Source organism: Schistocerca nitens, chromosome 6, assembly GCF_023898315.1.
Source record: "Schistocerca nitens isolate TAMUIC-IGC-003100 chromosome 6, iqSchNite1.1, whole genome shotgun sequence".
Classification (NCBI taxonomy): Eukaryota; Metazoa; Arthropoda; class Insecta; order Orthoptera; family Acrididae; genus Schistocerca; species Schistocerca nitens.
This window is the reverse complement of record NC_064619.1, coordinates 283955283-283978215: the sequence shown is the minus strand read 5'-3', so window position 1 is coordinate 283978215 and position 22933 is coordinate 283955283.

Sequence of the window (22933 nt, the reverse complement as noted above, 5' to 3'; positions counted from 1 at the left end):
AAGAATGCCTTCATCAGAAGTGAAACACTCAAACTGGCATGTTACATATAAAATAAATATCAAGCGGTAAAGCTTTAGTCACAAAACTTTAAGATAGAAAACATAGAAGGCAAGTCACTGCGGGCTGCTCACTATTAGTAGTTGCCGAAACCTAGATCGAAAGAGTTCATTTTTCAGACCGAGAACGGTTATTGCTTTAGTTTGTTTCAAGGGTGGAAAAGGAAATCGGCCATGCCCTTTGAAGGAACCATCCCGGCATTTTCTTGGAGCGATTTCTGTATATCACGGAACACCTAGATCTAGGATGGCCGAACGCGGATGTGGACCGCCGATTTCCGGAATGTGATCCCAGTGTGCTAAGCACTGCGCCACCTCGCTCGATACATGTTTTCGCCATTTTATTACAATGTTCCACTCTGTTTGATTCAGTCCTTCTGTGGTATTATGTTCTGGCGTGTTCAGAGCCGATGATCTGTCTTCTACCCCATATGCAAGGGAGACATGTTAGACACATGTCTGATGAAAGACTTTGCCCAATAGCTAAAAAATATATAAAAGTCAACTTTTAAACCCGTCTGTCTATTGCTGAAAGGCTATGTGATGAGCTGCAGTCTACCCTATTTCATATTTTTATTAGACTTTTTCTAGTGTTTTGTGGTAATTTCGAAGTCATTTCTGCCTGCGACTATGTTCTTTAATGATCCTCTGTTAGGTTTTCCATCATTCGGAATGGAGTTGCATGAGCGACTCTGGTAAAGTCTTCTGTTCGGTGTTAAGGTTTTCTGCATAAATGAATTACTTTCTGCTCTAAGGCTTTAAGTTCGTCGAAGACGTAGTCCCGAAGACGGACGGCTGCGATACTAAGGAACTGTAGTTGACTTTTTTTGTGGAAACTGCGGTCAGTGCGTTTATAATGTTTGAATTACCATTCATTTGCCCACCACTGGTAGACGAGTGGTCAGTGCGACGGAATGTCATTTCCGGATTGGTCGGAGATTTTCTCCGCTCAGGGGCTTGGTGTTGTGTTGTCCTTATCATCATCATTTCATTCCCATCGACACGCAAGTCGGCGAAGTGGCGTCAACTCGAGAGACTTGCACCAGGTGAACGGTCTACTCGACGGTAGGCCCTAGCCACACGGCATTTCCGTTTTTATCCATTCATTTATCCACTAGCTAGCTTTCGAACCCCTGCAGGGTCATCATTATATCCCGGGTGACTTTTACCAACTGCAGCTCGCTAAGATAAAATCCCGGAGGTAGCAAAAATAGTACTTTAAAAAGACCCGTCATGTACCACACGCGTCTTGTTTGGCGGAGCTGTTGGGAGCGACGCCTGTGCGGTTAGGTTTCCTGCACGACGGCCATGTGACGCGGGCTGCTTCACGGCCTCCGCAAACGCTTACAGCGAAAACCATTAACCCCACCATCGGGCTGTGGAGCCCACGCTGTGCTGATCTGCTGGCTTTGTCATCCACTGCTCATGGTGTCATTGGCAGCAGTATGTTGGAGCATGGGGTCAGCACGCCTCTCTCCCAGCCGTTGCTTGCTCCGAAGCTTGGAGCAAGCAGGTCCTAAATTACAGAACTCTGAAAATTATTGGGTACAAGCGGAATTTTTGCATAATAAGAATACTTTCGTATTACATACTCATTTATTTAACAGTTAAATGTACATACTCATTCATATAACAGTTAAATATCTCGGCAATATTATAAGTCAATCCCTCCCACTTTTATTAAAAATTTTATTCTCTTTGGCATGATTTTACTTAGATAAGACTACAGAGTGACTGTATTAGAGCACATGAAGGGTCGGTGCTCGGAGCCGGTTTGCACTCTCGAAGGATAGCCGTCACCAACTGCAGTTTGTGGTCGACCTCCCCGAAATTAATCGTTAACGGTAGCACAACCACCAAGAAATTTTAGAAATCAATTACACACAGTCATTTCTGTTGGCGACTGCCTACCAAAAGTGAACGCAGTCATCAGAAGTATTCTTGTCGCGTTACAGCTGTACGAAAACCGTGCAAAATAAATCATTCAACGAAAGCCTTCACAAGTCGTTTCCGTCTTTCTAATAACACTGCTGGCTTAAACACTTACTGCAGTCAAACTATTTGTCCAATTTGTGGTCACCCATTGTTTTGCGAATAGCACATAACAGGTTTTGAAATAATATCAAAGTCTCATATCAGTAGTAACATCTACTGGTCTCTTTGAAAAAACTTAATAGGCCACTCTTGTATGGCACCAAGAGAGGAATCAGGTCAACAACTGTCCAGGTGGAGTTATCTTACGTTAAATACAATAGGCCTAGAGTAGGTAGCAATGAAAAATTTTAATTAAATATACACTTAGTATTACTTCATTCTGTATGGCAGTTAAGAGGTACAGTAGTGCATCAGGCTCTTTTATAAATAGTTCAAGACCACCAGATTAGGTCCTGTGTACTGTGACTATTAATATTATCACGAAATTCTGTCACTGAAGCACAAGCTTCGAAGTGGTTATCACTGCAAAATCTATTGGTATCAACCTTTTTATATTGGTATTCCTCCTTACTGTAACAGGCAATTTGTCTTTACCTGACCTGCAGTAACTATTTGCTATGTTCTATCCATCCAGTCATCGTTCCTGTGTTAGAAGTCAAAAGATGTTCAGAAATGTGTTAAATCGACATAATTTGTGTCGGTTGTACTTGTTCTAAATAGATCATGAATTCGTTGATTCTTTTTAACCTTCCAGTACTTATGTGCGCTGAGTTTACTTTAATCTTCTTTTTGTGTTAATTTGTTTCAGGCTAAGAATTTTCAGTTATACTCACTTGAACGCCAGTGAGTGTACCCCCACGCCCCTTAATGATTCTGCTGTCACACTAGCCACTTTCCCTACCCCACTGGAAGGTCACCGCCTAAGTTCCCTATCTGCACTCTACTCCCTCACGTCACGTTTCTTGCGCGTTGCATTTGTGTTTAGGATGGAATACAACCAGATACGGCCCAAAGAAAAAATACTCCAATTTCGTGTAACGGAATAACGACTTATAAGCAAACATATGGTGGAAAGTCACATAACAGAGCACTTACAACATTCGCACGTACAGCACATTATTCGGTTAAGTCGTGATTCGAGACTGAAGGAATATTAGTATTGGAGCGCCTCTTATACTTACACATTTGACAAGATGTATGGGGAAAATATCCAGAATGCTCAGAACAATTTTACATAAGCGTTAAAATACCTCTGTAATTTGCAATGACAACCTTTTACGAGGTGCATTCAAGTTCTAAGGCCTCCGATTTTTTTTCTAATTAACTACTCACCCGAAATCTATGAAACTGGCGTTGCTTCTCGACGTAATCGCCCTGCAGACGTACACATTTTTCACAACGCTGACGCCATGATTCCATGGTAGCGGCGAAGGCTTCTTTAGGAGTCTGTTTTGACCACTGGAAAATCGCTGAGGCAATAGCAGCACGGCTGGTGAATGTGCGGCCACGGAGAGTGTCTTTCATTGTTGGAAAAAGTCACTAGGAGCCAGGTCAGGTGAGTAGGGAGCATGGGGAATCACTTCAAAGTTGTTATCACGAAGAAACTGTTGCGTAGCGTTAGCTCGATGTGCGGGTGCGTTGTCTTGGTGAAACAGCACATATGCAGCCCTTCCCGGACGTTTTTGTTGCAGTGCAGGAAGGAATTTGTTCTTCAAAACATTTTCGTAGGATGCACCTGTTACCGTAGTGCCCTTTGGAACGCAGTGTCCCAGAACATGGACACCATCATTTTCTCAGCACTGACGGTTACCCGAAATTTTTTTGGTGGCGGTGAATCTGTGTGCTTCCATTGAGCTGACTGGCGCATTGTTTCTGGATTGAAAAATGGCATCCAAGTCTCATCCATTGTCACAACCGACGAAAAGAAAGTCCCATTCATGCTGTCGTTGCGCGTCAACATTGCTTGGCAACATGCCACACCGGCAGCTGTGTGGTCGTCCGTCAGCATTTGTGGCACCCACCTGGATGACACTTTTCGCATTTTCAGGTCGTCATGCAGGATTGTGTGCACAGAACCCACAGAAATGCCAACTCTGGAGGCGATCTGTTCAACAGTCATTCGGCGATCCCCCAAAACAATTCTCTCCACTTTCTCGATCATGTCGTCAGACCGACTTGTGCGAGCCCGAGGTTGTTTCGGTTTGTTGTCACATGATGTTCTGCCTTCATTAAACTGTCGCACCCACGAACTCCATCACCACATGTCTCCTTCAACTGTCGATGAATTTCAATTGGTTTCACACCACGCAAATTCAGAAAACGAATGATTGCACGCTGTTCAAGTAAGGAAAACGTCGCCATTTTAAGTATTTAAAACAGTTCTCATTCTCGCCGCTGGCGGTAAAATTCCATCTGCCGTACGGTGCTGCCATCTCTGTGACGTATTGACAATGAACGCGGCCTCATTTTAAAACAATGCGCATGTTTCTATCTCTTTCCAGTCCGGAGAAAAAAAATGGGAGGCCTTGGAACCTGAATGCACCTCGTATATTCTTTCTTTTCTTTAGATCAATGGCAAGTATTCAACATGGCATCACATCAGTAAAGAGAACTTTTACGACAAACATCAAGTAATCCCCAACACGTAATAGTTCAAATTTAGTGAAACATTCGTATGTGATAAAGGAGTCTTATTCTCTCGCAGCTATCGAAAATACAGTCAGAGAGCATGCTACTCTTTTACCTACTGTCCTCAACTGTAATGCGATAATGACAGAGTGGGAAGTGAGCACTGCCTAGGAAACCAGCAGTTCCATGAAAGTCCTAAAAATTCCTAAAGACACTGTTATGCAAAAATTCTTTCATCCTGTTGGTACTCATTCTGTTCGACCCGAACTCTATGCACGGCATCGTAGCAATAACTCGCAACATGTGACTCACCAAGATACATCGGTTATTGACACCAATACAGAAACTTGTTACAACGAAGAAACAGCATCCACCGAAAAGGAAATTAGCCTAAGTCTTTCCACATGCAAGATCGAATAATTTGCCAGAAGTTGCAATGCGGGATGTCAGTTAATAACCAACTGCAAGAGATCACCTACTTATAACTGACTGCTATGATGGGGTCAAAGACCACCTTAAAACATCTTCTTAATCAAGCCAAAATACCATCAAATATGGAGTAAATAACATCAAACGCCTTCTGTCTGATAACAATAAATCACAAAATTAACACATCCTGATAACCATCCCCGCTAGCGAAACGACTCCTCTGTTTTAAAACGGTGGTGTGGAGGGATTCTTTGAGTCTGAAATCTGAAACCAGCTGTCTCTCTCACTCTCTCTCTCTCTCTGTCTCTCTCTCTCTCTCTCTCTCTCTCTCTCTCTCTCTCTCTCTCTCTCTCTTCAGTCTTAGCTTTTCCACCCTTATCAGGACCTGTTCCCTTCACTGTTGTGTATGAAACAACACCAGCAGGAGAACTGTTCCTCCTTTTAAAAAGTGTGGGAGACTGATGAAATTTGTTGACTTTTAACTGCCAAACAAACGCTCTCATCACTGTCTAGCCTTCCTGTCACTATCAGAGTATGTTTCCTTCTCTGTCGTCTCCAAAATGACATTAGATACTAAACGGTTTCTGTTTCTAAAATGTGTGGGGAAGATAGGCTTTTTCATCGTTGTCACGGCCTGTCCCCTTCTCCGTTTCCTCCTATTTTTTCTCTTTTTAACTATCCACACAATCATCCGTCACTAAAGGAACACAGGATAAATGAACAGCGGTATCCACAGGGACACTCGTGTGTGAAATAAAAGAAATAGCTTGGTCTATCCTTCCTCCAGAGGTTTAGTGCCGTCTTCTCGGAGTATATTTACATCAGCATGGCTACTCTGCAGTTCACATATAAGTGCCAGGGAGAGGGTTCATCGAAGCACTTTCACACTATTTCTCTACCGTTCCACTCTCGAACAATGCAAGGGAAAAACGATAACTTAAATATTTCCGTGCGAGCTCTGATGATTTCTTTTATTTTATTAAGATAATCATTTCTTCCTATGTAGGTGGACGTCAACAAAATGTTTTCGAATTCAGATGAGGAAGTACGAGTTGAAATTCTGTGAAAAGATCTTGCCGCAACGAATAACACCTTTCTTTGTTTTAATGATTGTCACCTGACTGGCGTATCCTGTCCATGACACTCTGTTCCCTATATCGCGATAATGTAAAACGGACTGCGCTTCTTTTAAACTTTCCGATGTACTGGCTCAATCGTATTTGGTAAGGATCCCACACGGCACATAAACCCTCTAGCAGAGGACGGTCAAGCGTAGTGTAGCCAGTCTCCTGTAGCCAGTCTCCTGTAGCCAGTCTCTTCAGTAGATACGTTGCATCTTCTGAGTGTTCTGTCAATAAAACGCAGTCTTCAGTTCATCTTCTCCACAACATTATCTACGTGATCGTTCCATTTAAGATTATACCCAATTTTTATCCCTAGGTATTTAATTGAGTCAGCATCGTGTACCGGAAATTTAACTAATTCCTTTTAGTTTTCATGTAGATGAAATTAAACTTTTTATTATTTTGGGTCAATTGTCACTTTCGCACCATACAGATATTTTGTCTTCTGACTGGTTTGAAGCTACCCGCCACGGGTTCCTCTCCTGTGCCAACCTCTTCATCGCATAGTAGCACTTGTAACTTACTTCCCCAATTATTTGTTGAATATATTCCAATCTCTATCTCCCTCTTCAGTTTTTGCCCTCTACAACTCTCTCTAGTACCATGGAAGTTATCCCGCGATGTTTTAACAGATGTTCTGCCATCCTGTTCGTTCTTCTTATCAGTGTTTTCCATATATTCCTTTCTTCGCGGATTCTGCCAAGAACCTCCTCACTCCTTGCCTTATCAGCTCACCTAATTTTCAACATTCTTCTGTAGCATCACCACTCCAATGCTTTGATTTTCTTATATTCCGGTTTTCCCACAGTCCTCGTTTCATTATCATACAATGCTGTGCTGAAAACATCCGTTCTCAGCAATTTCTTCCTCAGATTAATGCCTATGTTTGATACCAGTAGACTTATCTTGGCCAGGAATGCCATTATTGTCAGTGCCAGTCTGCTTTTGATGTCCTCCTTCCTCCATCCATCATTGGTCATTTTGCTGCCTAGGTAGTAGAATTTCTTAACTTCATTTACTTCATGACCATCATTCCTGATGTTAAGTTTCTAGCTGTTCTCATTTATGCTACTTCTTATTTCTTTCGTCTTTCTTCGATTTACTCTCAGTCCATATTCTGTACTCACTACACTGTTCACTCTGTTCAGCAGATCCTGTAATTCTTCTTCACTTTCATTCAGGATAGGAACGTTGTCAGCGAATCATTGATATCCTTTCACATTGAATTTTAATTCCACTCTTGAACCTTTGTTTTATTTCCTTCATTGCATTCTAGATATGCAGATTAAATAGTAGGGGTGAAACACTATGTCCCAGTCTTACACACTTTTTAATCTGAGCATTTCGTTCTTGGTCTTCCACTCTTATTATTTCCTCCTAGCTCCTGTACATATTGCTTATTACCCGTCTTTTCCTACAGCTTACGCCGGTTTCTCTCAGAATTTCGAACATCTTGCACCATTTTAATTTGTTGCCCATTTTTTCTTGGTCGACAAATCCTATAAATGTGCTTTTAATTTCATTTTGTCTTGTTTTCATTATCAACTGCAACGTTAGAGGTGTCTCTTTGACACCATTACCTCCCTACCGTCATCTAACAGAGCTTCAATTTTCTTTTCCTCTCTTCTGTGTCGTAGCGGCCCCTGATCCGAGCGCGCACGGAGGTTTTCCGGCAGTCGTTCTTCCCGCAAACCATACGCGACTAGAACAGAAAACTAAGGTAACGACAGTGGCACGTAAAGTGCCCTCTGCCACACACCGTTGGGTGGGTTGCGGAGTATAAATGTAGATGTAGATGTAGACGTATTGTTAGAGGGCCCGCACAACCGACATGCAAGTGAGTTGCCGACCCCTTTTCAGAAGCACGGAGAGTAACATCGCCAGCGAACAGAAAGAATAACAGACTTCCAAAATAAACACGCAACTACTTCAACAGACAGCATGTGACAGTGCTCCACCAATCAGGGCTCAAATGACTCATGCAGCACTCCGCCGACCTGGCTTTATAAGCACGCCTAGACTGTCAGACCAGTCTGGCCAGTACTTAAGCGAGCCCCAGCATTGTATACACTTGCTGTAGCATTGTCGTAACATGTTGTATTTTGTATTGTGTAGAGTAGATTTTTGTCAGTATTTTTCATCCATTTTCTTGTTTCCTTATTTGGTGTAACCACAAGAGTTGTGAGTTTTCTTGTTGTTCTTGCGTTTAAAACTTAGTGTATGCCAAGAAGGCGTTTTTTCTTTAATTAAGAAAGTAAGTCCAGAAAGTAATGAATGGAAACCACTGGGAAGATCCGGTAAAGCTTTGCACAGATGTGTTGGCAGTATCTCTAGTATGCCCGTCGATTGTGTCGCGTCGCTGTTTTCAGTTCTGAGTGAACAGTGAGCGCGTAAAGATACGTAGGGAACAGCGTATCCCGCCACGCATGAGAGCCTGGTTAGAGATTTCGCCGGTGTCATGCAACCCACATAACACAATTGTTTAGTATTTCCTTCTTCATCCCAATTCTCTGCCGCACACTGTAGGGGCAATGAAGACGCTCCTGCAGCGTTTCCGATGAAAAGTGTTTGATCACCAACAATACAGGCCATAATTGGCTCCCCCTAAGTCTCATCTCCGCTCACAAGAACCGCTGGTTATGAAGACAAAATTTTGTCACAGACAACGAGCTGCAGACCAGCGCAGATAACTGGCCGAAAGCACAGGCGACTGCTTTCTGTGATGAGGATATTGGAAAGTTGATACAACACTACGACAAAACTCGAAGTGGGAACGGCGACTATGTAGAGAAGTAAGTGGAAGGGGTACCTAACTGTTGCAAATAAAACGTTTCTGGTTTTCACTGTGGTTTCCATTTCGCGAGCGAATGGAACTTACTTTCTGGACAACCCTCGTATAATAAAGTGTGTTCAAATTAACTTTTAGTACTTTTTCCTGCCGACCGCACTACACAACATTCTATACGTCCTTCCTGTCAGCTCTTCGGATGAACGAGCTGTTAAGTTGATTGTGCGATAATTCTCGCACTCGTCAGATCTTGCAATCTTTGGAATCGTGTGGATGATGTTTTTACGAAAGTCAGTTGGTGTATCGTGAGACTCATATATTCTACACACCATTACGGACAGTCGTTTTGTTTCCACTTCCCCCAATGATTTTATAAATTTCAATGGAATGTTATCTGTCACTTCTGCCTTATTTGATGTTAAGTCTTCCAAAGCTCTTTTCAGTTCTGCTTCAAATACTGGATCCCTATGTCTTCTATATCGACTCCTCTTTCTTCTTCTATCACTCATCAGACAAGACTTTCCCCTCACAGAGACTTTCACTGTACTCTTTCCACATATCTGCTCTCCCCTCTACATTTAACAGTGGAATTGCTATTGCACTCTTAATGTTACTGTCGTTGCTTTTAATTTCACTGAAGGTTGTTTTATGCTGAGTCAGTCCTTTTGGCAATCACTTCTTTTTCAATTTCGTCACATTTCTCGTGCAGCCATTTCGCCATAGTTTCCCTGCACTTCCTATTTATTTCATTTCTATGTGTCTTTTATTCCTGAGTTTCATTGAACGTTTTTGTACCTCCTTCTTTCAATGATTAACTGAGGAATTTCACCCGTTACACAATGTTTCTGCACAGTTACCTTTTTCGTACCTATGTTTTCCTTTCCACCCTCCGTGGTTGTCCTTTTTAGAGGTGGCCATTCCTCATAGTCTGAACCATGTACTTAGTTATTCCCTTATTCCAGTATCTATAGTCTTAGAGAACTCCAAGCCAATCTCTTGATTCATTAGTATTTCTGTATTCCACTTCTTTGCCCATCGATTCTTGCTGACTAGTCTCTTCAACTTCAGTCTACTCTTCAACACTACTGTATAGTGATCTGAGTCTATGTCTGCTCCTGGGTACGTCTTACAATCCAATATCTGATTTCAGAACCTCTGCCTGACCATGATGTAATCTAACTGAAATCTTCCCCTATCTCAAGGCATTTTTCAAGTATACCTCCTCCTCTTGTGATACTTGAACAGAGTATGCTCCTTTACTATCTGAAATTTATTGTATAACTCAGAGTTTCTCCTCTCCCATTCCTAGTACCAAGCCCACATTCTCCCATAACCCTTTCTAACACACCTTCCCCTACAACCTATGACTTTACTAGACGGTAACTGACAGCAGCATCTGCAAAAAATCTAAGATTGCTGCTCAGATTATCTCCTAAATCATTTACAAATGTTATGAACAGCAGAGAGCTTATAACAATTCCTTTGCGAACGCCAGATGTCACTTCTGTTTTAATCGACGACATACAGCCAGTTACTAAGAACGGTGATGCTTGTAAAAGGCAACCACGAATGCAGTCACGCAGCTGAGATGATACTCAATAAGTATGCAATTTGATTAGAAGCTGTTGGGCAGATTCGGAAAAGAAATACGACGTGCAAGCGACTAATTTAAGTTACATGAAACAGACAGATGGACTCGATTCGTGATTCCTATTTAGATCTAGATAGTATGTAATAAAACTCTACTTGTTGATAATATCAACAGAGACCTCTTAACCGGCAGAAACAGTCGATGTAATTCTATCCGAGCTTTGGATTACCTCACAACTCTCTTGTGAAAAAGACGTAGGTCTCCTTAGGAGCAGCCATTTAGGGTCGCGTAAAAGGTAGTGTCAACCAGCATAGTATGACATTTCCTTGTTGGTACCGAGTCTCCGAATAGAACATACCAGAATCACTCAGCCTCACTTCAGTCAGATTCCTGGAGTAGACAGGCTGAAGCACCGCCTTTCCTGATCAGAGACATCTCCATTATTCATCCCGATTCGTCAATATAACAATGTACTGCTTGATTCACGACTTAAGTAGGATCGAGTGCAATGATTCCAAGGTTACAAGAGACATACCTTCTATCCTTGAGTCCAACATGTCACAGGAACTGGTGGGCGGGCTACATAACCGGTATAAGAGACTCCATTCCTTATAGAAACTCACAAGCGTTTGCGTGCCAAGTCCTCGCAGTTAGTAATGACATATTCCTCCTGAAACAGAAACAACCTTTTGAGTGGACAATTGGGAGCACAAAGTAAGACAGTTACTTTCAGTTGCCGTAGAAGAAGAGATAATAGAGATTTAGCATTATGACCTATGTGGAGCAGCGGATTGTATCGGATCATAAAATAAGTTGCGAGCTGATACGCTGCCAGTCAGTGGCTAGAGCTAATGAAGTCGTACCACTCTTGATGGAGAAGTGTATTTCGCGAGTAAATTTTAACCAAGTATCTATAACGTGCGTTACTTTGACAGTCAAATACTGCAACGTTGTGTGAGGCGTTCTTGCACGTAGTGGTAAACAAAGTAAACAGGCATTGCAGTTTACGAAATAGCTCATCGCCTGCTCCGAAGTGAAGCCAGAAGACAATGGGATAGGAGCACTAGTCATGCAGTAATGTGGGGGGGGGGGGGGCAAAAATAAGGAAACACCAAAAGCATAGCACATTATCATGCCTAAAACAGTTAAGGAAAAACAGTGGCATTTAGAACAGCTTCAAGTCGTTTCGAAATGTAAATACAGGTACTTTATGGTTTTCAAAGGAATCTGATACCATTCTTCCTGCAAAATAGTGACAAGTCCAGGTAACTATGACAAAGTTAGGTAGCGATTACGCACCCTGTTCTCCAAAGTAGACCACAAGGGCTCAACAACACTGTGATCTGGTGATGTGATGGCCAGGGGAAATGCGACTTTGAATCATCTTGCTCACGAAACTAGTCCTGGTTGATGGGGGCAGTGTAAACAGAGGCCCTGCCGTCGTGGAGCAAACACATTTAAATATCTCTTCTGTAGTTCTTGGATTCTTTCACAGTTTTTACAGCTGCTAAGTGTCACCCATGAGTACATCTACGTCTGTATTCCGCAGGCCACCTTACGTTTTGTGCAGAAGGGTACTTCTGGAACTATTCATTTCGTGTGTTTCCTTTTCCATTTCAGAAAGGTGTGCATTGATACACGAGCGCAGGGGGACGCCTTATTACGCAGTCCGTCCCCACCCTACCAGCGCAGTGTTCGCTACAGCCTGCTTAATACTTCTACTCGATTACATTTACGTAACATTTCTTTTATGTTTTCCAATTTGTCTTGTTCGTATTCAAATAACAGCTATTATAATGGTTTATGATATTACGGCCATAACCAGTACTAACATTCTTACAAATACTTTTAGACTGTGTTCTTCATCGTTTGAGCTATTAAACGCTGCTTTAAGAGAAACAGTTAGTTCTCTTTTATCTAAATTATATTCAGCAGTCTTTGTATTCTTTGTGGTAAATTGTGGAGCTAACTAAATGCAAACTCTGAATGCAATTTGACTGGGACTTCACTGGCTCTTGCGGACTTCATGAGTTTCAGCGATTTAAGCTTCTGTTCAACACCGCAGGTACTGACGACAACGTAAGTTATCTTAACAGCGGTATTGCCTCTTTCGTGAAGGAACACTTTACGCCAGAGTTATACATTTCAGCTTTTGTTACACTATTTATATTGGTTCCTGTCTCGTCCTCAACTGTCTGAATACTGACTTCCGTACCACTGACAACCTTGACGTAAGACCAAAACTTCTTGGAGTTTTGAGAATGGTTCTACGACACTTTGCTTCGTTACTTGTTTAAGACTTCGTGCACTGCCAATTAGGTTGCCGAGAACGTCTCAACTGACCTGTCTACCTCCGGATTTATGCGATGTTTTGTAGCTATTTTGCAGCAGGAGTTATTTATTAAGAAGCTTCTTGAAGTTGACTGTATACCAAATGGATTTCTATCACATAATTGTACTGATAGGTATTTATTTTTCAGGGGACTGGTTGACTATTCGATTGAACATGAGCTATATTTTCTCTGCGTTTTCCGTGTGTAAAACAAATGATTCTAGGCACTGTCTGAGAACTGAGGTAGGTTGCTCTTTATCCATTTTAGAGACTATGGAAAGAATTTTCTGGTTACTTCTCTAGCATTTTATATTTTGGTGATCATTGCTGCTACAACTGAATTTTGACGGCTGATCCCACTGTATATGCACTCTTATTCTAACCGTATGGTTCATACAAGACATTCTCACATGACTAAACTTAATATTAAAGTTCCAGTATGTGAGCGGTTTCCACAAACAATTATACCACTATATAAACTTTTGTTGAAACACACGTCAATATGAAAGATTTATATCATAAATTTCAAGTACATGTACGTATTTACAATACAAACTATATTCCCTTATATGAGTGCGAGGGTATGCGCCAGACAGTATGCAAGACACCCAGTGAAGTGTGTTGGACATATGCCAATAGCAAAATAGCGAAAACTACTTCTCAAACTTCATTAAAGCCAGCAAGCCATATCTTTGGTATAAAATACTCAATCTCAAATTAATCATAGGTTAGAATACCTTTATCTCGTACGTAACCTCTTATATAAGTGTAAGTTCAACGACAGGCAGTAATATCATATAATCAGTTCTTTATACAACCTCTTCTCCAGTCAACAAAATTCTTCGTAGCTTGAATCTCCCCAAATCAATAAAAACCATAATTATTTTCTGTCAGTGTAAAATCAATCTTTGATGTCTAGTGTAAGGCTATAATTCTCTCTTTCCTTCTCACAGTATCTCATTCTAACTCCTTCATGCAAAGTACTTTCATTCATTCAGGTTGAACTTAAGGATCTATAATCATCAGTTTGACTGTAGCATACCTCACATTATCATGGTCTGTGTAAGCTAATAAGCAATAAATCATCATAGTATGTCATCATAATATACATGTGTATCAAATCATAAGCACTAAAGCATAATAGTGTAGTATGTAGTACGGAAAATACATCATCATCATCATCAAACCATTCCGGAAAATAAGAGTGATTTGGCACCAGCCACATGAATATTCTGTGTTTTTAAGCAAAATGTAAACTTCTTTCCACTAATTCCTATATTCAATAAGCTGATATAAACCTGTCAATGAATGACATTATCAACACTCCACAGAATCAATCTACTTCATCTCCTATTTCTGTCTACTTCAGTTTCAATCATCAATATTCTTCTATGAATTTCAGGGATATAACTTTAAAATCAGAAAATCTCAAATAAAAATGTGTGTATATGTGTATCGTACTGCTGTAGAAATACACTCCTGGAAATGGAAAAAAGAACACATTGACACCGGTGTGTCAGACCCACCACACTTGCTCCGGACACTGCGAGAGGGCTGTACAAGCAATGATCACACGCACGGCACAGCGGACACACCAGGAACCGCGGTGTTGGCCGTCGAATGGCGCTAGCTGCGCAGCATTTGTGCACCGCCGCCGTCAGTGTCAGCCAGTTTGCCGTGGCATACGGAGCTCCATCGCAGTCTTTAACACTGGTAGCATGCCGCGACAGCGTGGACGTGAACCGTATGTGCAGTTGGCGGACTTTGAGCGAGGGCGTATAGTGGGCATGCGGGAGGCCGGGTGGACGTACCGCCGAATTGCTCAACACGTGGGGCGTGAGGTCTCCACAGTACATCGATGTTGTCGCCAGTGGTCGGCGGAAGGTGCACGTGCCCGTCGACCTGGGACCGGACCGCAGCGACGCACGGATGCACGCCAAGACCGTAGGATCCTACGCAGTGCCGTAGGGGACCGCACCGCCACTTCCCAGCAAATTAGGGACACTGTTGCTCCTGGGGTATCGGCGAGGACCATTCGCAACCGTCTCCATGAAGCTGGGCTACGGTCCCGCACACCGTTAGGCCGTCTTCCGCTCACGCCCCAACATCGTGCAGCCCGCCTCCAGTGGTGTCGCGACAGGCGTGAATGGAGGGACGAATGGAGACGTGTCGTCTTCAGCGATGAGAGTCGCTTCTGCCTTGGTGCCAATGATGGTCGTATGCGTGTTTGGCGCTGTGCAGGTGAGCGCCACAATCAGGACTGCATACGACCGAGGCACACAGGGCCAACACCCGGCATCATGGTGTGGGGAGCGATCTCCTACACTGGCCGTACACCACTGGTGATCGTCGAGGGGACACTGGATAGTGCACGGTACATCCAAACCGTCATCGAACCCATCGTTCTACCATTCCTAGACCGGCAAGGGAACTTGCTGTTCCAACAGGACAATGCACGTCCGCATGTATCCCGTGCCAACCAACGTGCTCTAGAAGGTGTAAGTCAACTACCCTGGCCAGCAAGATCTCCGGATCTGTCCCCCATTGAGCATGTTTGGGACTGGATGAAGCGTCGTCTCACGCGGTCTGCACGTCCAGCACGAACGCTGGTCCAACTGAGGCGCCAGGTGGAAATGACATGGCAAGCCGTTCCACAGGACTACATCCAGCATCTCTACGATCTCGTCCATGGGAGAATAGCAGCCTGCATTGCTGCGAAAGGTGGATATACACTGTACTAGTGCCGACATTGTGCATGCTCTGTTGCTTGTGTCTATGTGCCTGTGGTTCTGTCAGTGTGATCATGTGATGTATCTGACCCCAGGAATGTGTCAATAAAGTTTCCCCTTCCTGGGACAATGAATTCACGGTGTTCTTATTTCAATTTCCAGGAGTGTATATTCGATCTATGTAAGCAACACAATCAAGCAATGTGTGTAGCATAGAATTCAATGTGGTTAATAATGTCAGGTCCAAAGCCACATAAGTATCTTCTTGGAACTGCTACCCAAAATTTGGTAGTAAAATTCTTCTTCGTTGATCTCCAGATAGCATAGAATGTGCATAAGCATTGGGTAATTATAATACATGTCAGTATCATCACAAAGCATTAGATTGCAAAAGCAGTATATTCAGATGTAATCAGCATTTCACTCGCCTCATTACTAATATCATGTGTTTTAGAATAAATGTGTCATCAAATCAACATAAATACCAATTAGCATTCAATTAGTAAAATATTCATAAGTAAACTGAAAAATGTAGAAAATTCTCAACTATTTCTTCTCAAACTTCAATCAGATAGAAGCGTGTGTAAAAAAAGGCTTTCAAGAATGTGGCATTGGTAGTGTTTTAGTGAAGAAAATGCTGCATTAGCTAGGGGCCCTTGTGGTCATTACTCGCACGTTACTCAAATAGTGTATACCCCCATTCCCCCCCTAAGGGTCTGATATTGAAAATCGTATGATAAGATATATAGAAATGGCATTCAGTTAGTCAAATTATCACAAGTAAACTTATAAAACACAGATGAATGTCAACTGTAGCTCATATCATTTAGATATGTGTGATGAAATATGTGAAATAAAACGATGTAAGTTCAAATTGTCAATATTTGATAGATGTGTAAGTGAAGAGTAATCAAAAATGTGACATTGGTAGTGTCTCTGTGAAGCAAATGTCACATTGGCTGGGGAACCTTGCATAAGCCACACTCATGATACACAAAGTGTTTTTACCCCACTGATATTTCTTAGTCCAAATAATTTGAGTGATTTAGGGTAGACATTTGGATGTTGAATCTCCATGATCTCAAATGGTCCAATATATATTCGAAAAATTTCGTTATCACTTTGGTGATGGCTTTAGATTTTTCATAGCTCTTATTTCAGACCAGGTCTCCTACTATGAATTGAGTGACTTTCAGTATACTGTCATGTTTTTGTTTTCTTTACTATGATACAACCCCATGTTTTTCTCAACATTCCCTTCTCTTTCATCTGTAGATAATTCAGTACATGATGGATAACTAATTAATTCGTGAAGTATATTCGCTGGCTTGTTGCTGAAATGTACCTCATATGGTGTAAAACCTGTGGTAGCTGGCTATTTAATACACCTTCAAACTGACAAATGTGACAGTACCAGTTAGTATGATCTTTTGCGCAATATGTTCTACAAAGTCTGCCAGTCTCACTCAAATATGTTTCAGCTGGATTACAGGATGGTAAGTAAACTGAAGTAAGAATGTGTTTTATGATTTCATCACTAGCAAACTCTTTCCATACATTTGATGTAAACTGACTTCCATTATCAGATAAGATCGCATGTGGTTTACCTACCTTCTGAAAATAATCATTTGTGAAACAGTGTATTCGAGTTTTGCTTTTAGCCTTCTTCAGAGGACATAGTTTGACAAGTTTTGAAAATAAATCTACAGCAACAAATAAACAAAAAAAAATGGTTCTGAGCACTATGGGACTTAACTTCTAAGGTCATCGGTCCCCTAGAACTTAGAACTGCTTAAACCAACTAACCCAAGGACATCACACACATCCATGCCCAAGGCAGGAGTCGAACCTGCCACCGTAGCGGTCTCGCGGTTCCAGACTGTAGCGCCTAGAACCGCTCGGCCACCTTGGCTGGCAACAAATAAACAGGTGTATCCTTCTTTAGTGTGGTGTATTTGTCCAAATAAACAAATGGGTGTATCCTTCTATTGTGTAGGGTGTTTCTCCAAATAAATCTACACCTATTGCTAAAAACCTTTGTGTTTTTGATTAGTAGCCTTTATTCCCTGGCACCTGTCGTATCTTGCTAAACATTCTCTAACCCTCCTAGCAATGTTGTTGAAGTAAAGATTCTCTGTAATCTTTTGAATACATTTCAATATACCACACTGTGCGTGGTGTATGTGTTTGATCGAAGTGTCAATATCTTGCTCAGGCCAACAGATCTTCCAGCTATCTGAGTCCAAACCGTGTCATCGAAATAAAATTCCTTTATAAACCTGGTAATATTGTTTTACTTTGTCATGACCTTTCTTTCCTAAATAACTTTTTACTAATTTCCACTTAGCATTTGGTTCTCATTTCGTCGTAATTGTTCACAAATTTTTACAATATCTCTTTCACCCTCAGTTACCTGCTATACATTATTCTGAAATTTATGTTGTCCTGGATGTTCTCATTTTCATGTTCACCTCAAACTGGTAACCTAGGTAAAGCATCTGCTATGGCGTTTTGCCACCTTTTATGTTCTGGATGGCTGAATGGCACAATCAAACTGTATAAGTAAACTTCCCAACTGGTAATTCTACTGTAGTACGATCTGCGCTCTTGTATATAACATAACACTTTGTGGTCAGCATAAACCAGTACTTTGTGTCCTGCTAGATAATTCTTGAGTTTCTTAAAACCCCAAAAGATGACTAACAGTTCGTTTTCAGTAATAGTGTAGTTCTGATCATGTTTCTGTAAACCCTTATTAGCAAAACGAATTGAATGGTGTTCTATCTTTCCATTAATTTCTTTCTCTTGAAGCAAGTGAACAGCTAAGCCATAATCACTTCCATAAGTCATTAAACAATAAGGCAACGATAAATCGGGTCTGTGCAGTATTTCACTACTGCATAGCTGTTTCTTAATTTCATCAAACGCTTCGTGACACTCTTTAATCCATTCCCAGACACCATTTTTCTTTAACAACTCAAGAAGATATAGTGCATTAAGTGCTTAAGTTCTAATGTACTTCCTGTAAAAATTACGTAGACCGTACAATGAGCTACGTTCTTTCTTCGTCTTTGGTTTTGAAAATTCTGAAACAGCCAAAAGTTTGTTTTTATGAGTCAGAATTCAATCTTCGATAATAGTATGACCTGGAAATTTAGCTCTTTCTCACCAAATTCGCACTTTTCTAATTTTAAGTTCATGCCTCCCTGTCTACTTTTTTGCAGCCTCTCTTAAAATTTCTAGTAACCAAAATGTCATCTACATAAAAGATCAATTTCGAAAGTAAACCACTACCTAACACAAAGTTAAAAGCACATATAAATTCTGCAACAGATATATTTAAGCCAGTAGGTACAACATTGTAGCGAAAACTATTACCATTGTACAGAGATGTTGTGTATGATCTAGAGTTGAGCTCTAAAGTAATTTGGTAGAAACCTGATGTCGATTAAAGTCTAGCAAAGTATATAGTGTCATGGAGTTTGTTCAAAAGTTCTTCCATAGATTCAGGACGATCTCTCTCTCCCTTTCTGAGAATTTATTTAAGTGTCGAGAATCAAGGACTAATCTTACACATCCATCTTTCTTGGAAACAACAACCAGTGGGTTGCTATACTGACTCTGCTCCTCTATACTATCCTCCATTACTGCAATTTCTGTAATTATCTTTCAATTATTTTTCTTTTGCAAATGGAACATCATAGGATTTGATGAAAAAAGGATACTGTTGTCTCAGTTTCAGTCTACATATGTAGTCTGTACCTGACGTAAGCATTTCACAGAAATCCCACAAAAATTTATCTAAATCGTCTCTTTCTGTATTACTCAAATCATCAGCTGCGTTTATTTTGTCTGAAAATGTGAAAATCTGTCACTAACCAACTGGTATCATAAAAGTCATCATCCTCCTCTACGCAATTCCTGACATGGAAAACTTCAACACTCCTTAACTGATGGCTACAATTTTCATTAAATCTCGTATAATATTTAGTTTCTCCATAAATTCCAGATTTCGGTTCTGCACCCAATTAAAACTGACATTGGTTTTAGCTACCAAGTCATCCATAACAAAATGGGTTCATTCAGATCAGTTAACATTAGACACTCGTGTTTAACAGTAAAATTACCAATTGTGAATAAAATTAGAGCTTGACTGCTAATCAGTTTATTAAGTTTTCCTGTAGTTTCTTTAATTCCTGCGGCAGTGATAGAAAATTCTGCATAATATTCTGTGTTCTTCAATCTGTCTCTTAACTTACCAGAAATGCTACAAATACTACCACCAGTGTCGACTAAACAAATTCCTTTCTAAGTAACAACAGAAATCTCAATGTATGGGCTACCAGGTACTTAATGCTTATCGATATTTTCATCTTCTGCCAGTAAATCATCTTCAATCTCTTTAAAACTTATATCAGTGTTCAGCTGCAGTTCACTGGCTGATGTAGGTTGTAATGCACTCAATGGCAACTTACAACTAGACTGTTTATCTCCTAAAACTGATAAATCACTCTCATATGTGGGATTGTGTGTTGACGAAGTGAAAGAAACTGACTACCTGTATCCAAAGTATCACAAGGTGCTTGTGTGTGCTTAAAATTATCATAGAATTAATATCTCTACCATAAAACCGCTCCGCCACACACCATCGGATGCTTGCGGAGTATGGATGTAGGTGTAGAAACGCATTAAAATTAAAAACTTAAAGTATCTCAGCGCATCACAACGAGACGACCACGCCAGAAGAACAAAGTGAGTGACCGTTACAAAACATTTTCACGCAAACATCAGTCCAGCTTCCAAACTGACATCGCCTCTTACTAAGATTCCTGTTCTTACACAGGATAACCACAACATTTATGTAAAGACTATGTAACATCAGCATGACCTTATTGTAAAATTGTTTTAGTAATGCCATTGAGCCTGAAGATGAGGTATCCCTCGAAACATGTCGCTAAATAAATAATACAATAGTCAACAAAGTTTGTGACTGGTAGAGGTAATTTAAAAAACCTTTACATATTTCTTGAGACAGTCACGATCGAAAAATAGCCGAAGTGGCTTCAAATTCTTCAAGTACCTTGTTACTAATCTGCCTAGTTTGTTCATCTTTACTGCTATAGCTGGCCAAGATCTCATTGACATCAATGGGGATTAGTTACCATCAAATCCTATAACCTATCTACTTACCTCATCTTCCAACCCTTCTACAAAAATATGTATCATCTAATTCATCACAGAGCAATGCATCAACATTAACATCACTATATCATTACATCTACTAAAATAATAATCAAAGTAATCAATAGCATCATTAGCATCTGCTTCTACTTCTAAACTCGCTACAACTAAATCATCTTCAGTATCACTTGTGTTTGTGATTGTGTTTGTGCCAGCAGGCATACAAACAAAATCAATTATCAAATTATAATTCTACTTAGAAACAAGATTATCAATTTCTCCCACGTCTATCTCAGATAAGGCTGAGACAATGTCATCACACAACAAACTGGCTAAACCACATTTATCAAAATTTTGCGAGATAGCTCTGCCCACGTCCAAAGTCAAGCACAGCACTTTTTTCAGTCACTTACTGTGACTGAAACGAAACACGCATCATCACTCTGTACAGGCTTATACCCATCCCAGTTACTCCACCACATTAAAATGAAAATGATGATAGTTAAGAAGTCAGCGTGGTGCGGGATTTGTATAATAGGAATCCCTGATAAATAAAATATTTGCTGACTTATAGAAGTTGAAAGTTTATGCCAAAAGTTATACCAAGTTTAATGGCCACAATAAGAACGTGAACCGAAAGAATTTAAAAAATGGGCCTGCACCAGCTGAGATACAACTATCTCAACAAAGTAATTGAACTGAAAAATGCTGAACTGTTCATTAATTTAGAGATGAGATGTTGTTATCAAAAATATTCGTGAAGTTTACATAACTCGTGAATCTTCATTCTTGATGCGTAGCTTCGCTGCAAAACTCCTGAGCTCTTCTGCTGTGCTACAACTGTACATGCAAAACTAATATTGTGATGTATTAAATAAATTCCAGATAAAGATTTTTCACAAAATTGCTTTATTCGCACGCAAGATGTTCTGCAGCGAATAATATGTCAACAAAGTTCAACATGCCGTGCTGTTGATGGTTGGTAACACACTTACTGCCTCCCCGCTGTACGCAAGCCGCTGGTATTTATATGATTTAAAACAATCATTGACAATCAGAATTTATAAATTTTAATAAATTAAAATTAAAAGCATAACGAAAATAGTTCTCTACAATTTTGTGTGGACATGGACATAATTTCGTTAAGAATTTGGAAGTAATTTACAGATTTCCTGAAAATAATAATACATACTACATTTTAGTTAATTACAGTCGAAAGAAATAACGAAAAATTAAAAAAGCTAGCCGATTTGCCAATAATAAATTTTATGAGACGCGAAATACACTTTTCATGTAGGTCATTACGGTTTCTTGATAAATATTAATTAACAAATTCATCGCGTAGTTCAGGTCAATTACTTAGTAATTATTGAGAACAAAATATTCCTGTTATGTTTACAAACTTATTACAGAGCGCAGAATACAATAGCAAACTCAGATCTTACGCAAGCCGTCTCAGACTAACGTCCAAATCTCACATCCACAGGTCAGAACACTCCGTAAAAAGGTTTTTACAAATTAGTGTGAAAGCTGATACGCTCGTTCAGCAGAAGGTTCATCTCATTGGCGTGTATCCAATGGATATAAGGTAAGTACTGCTTACCCAAAATAAAGTGGAAACAACAGCGATACTTACGAAAACACTAATGTTTAAAAGCGTATCTTAATCGCTTGTCCAACACGATTTTATATAGTACTAACTGCAGTATCGCTCGTTGCCTGGGAGTATCTGCCACACAAAGTGACTGGCCCTGTGCCTCGTTCACACTCATTCCGAATGCAAGCTGCATGGGAAACTGCAATCGCTTTAAATAGAAGCATATATTTGAATCGCTGGGTGTCCGTGGAATACGACGAATAAATACGTCTTCACTTGTATGAAAAGATGATTAGTTGCGTCATCTGTTGCTCCATTTTGCGATAAGCATCTCATTGTGTTTTTGTAGAATTCGTCTTCTATTGTTTCAGCTCAGTTTTCACTGTTCAAACTAAGCTCTGTCTGAGCATGACTCGAACTGTTCGAAATGTTTACGTCACAGTTCGGGAAATCTCGGATTCTTTTCGAACTTTTTATCTGCCGGCGAAAGAGTGACTTCTTTATACTACATCCACGACTTGTCTAACGTTTTTGTGACACTG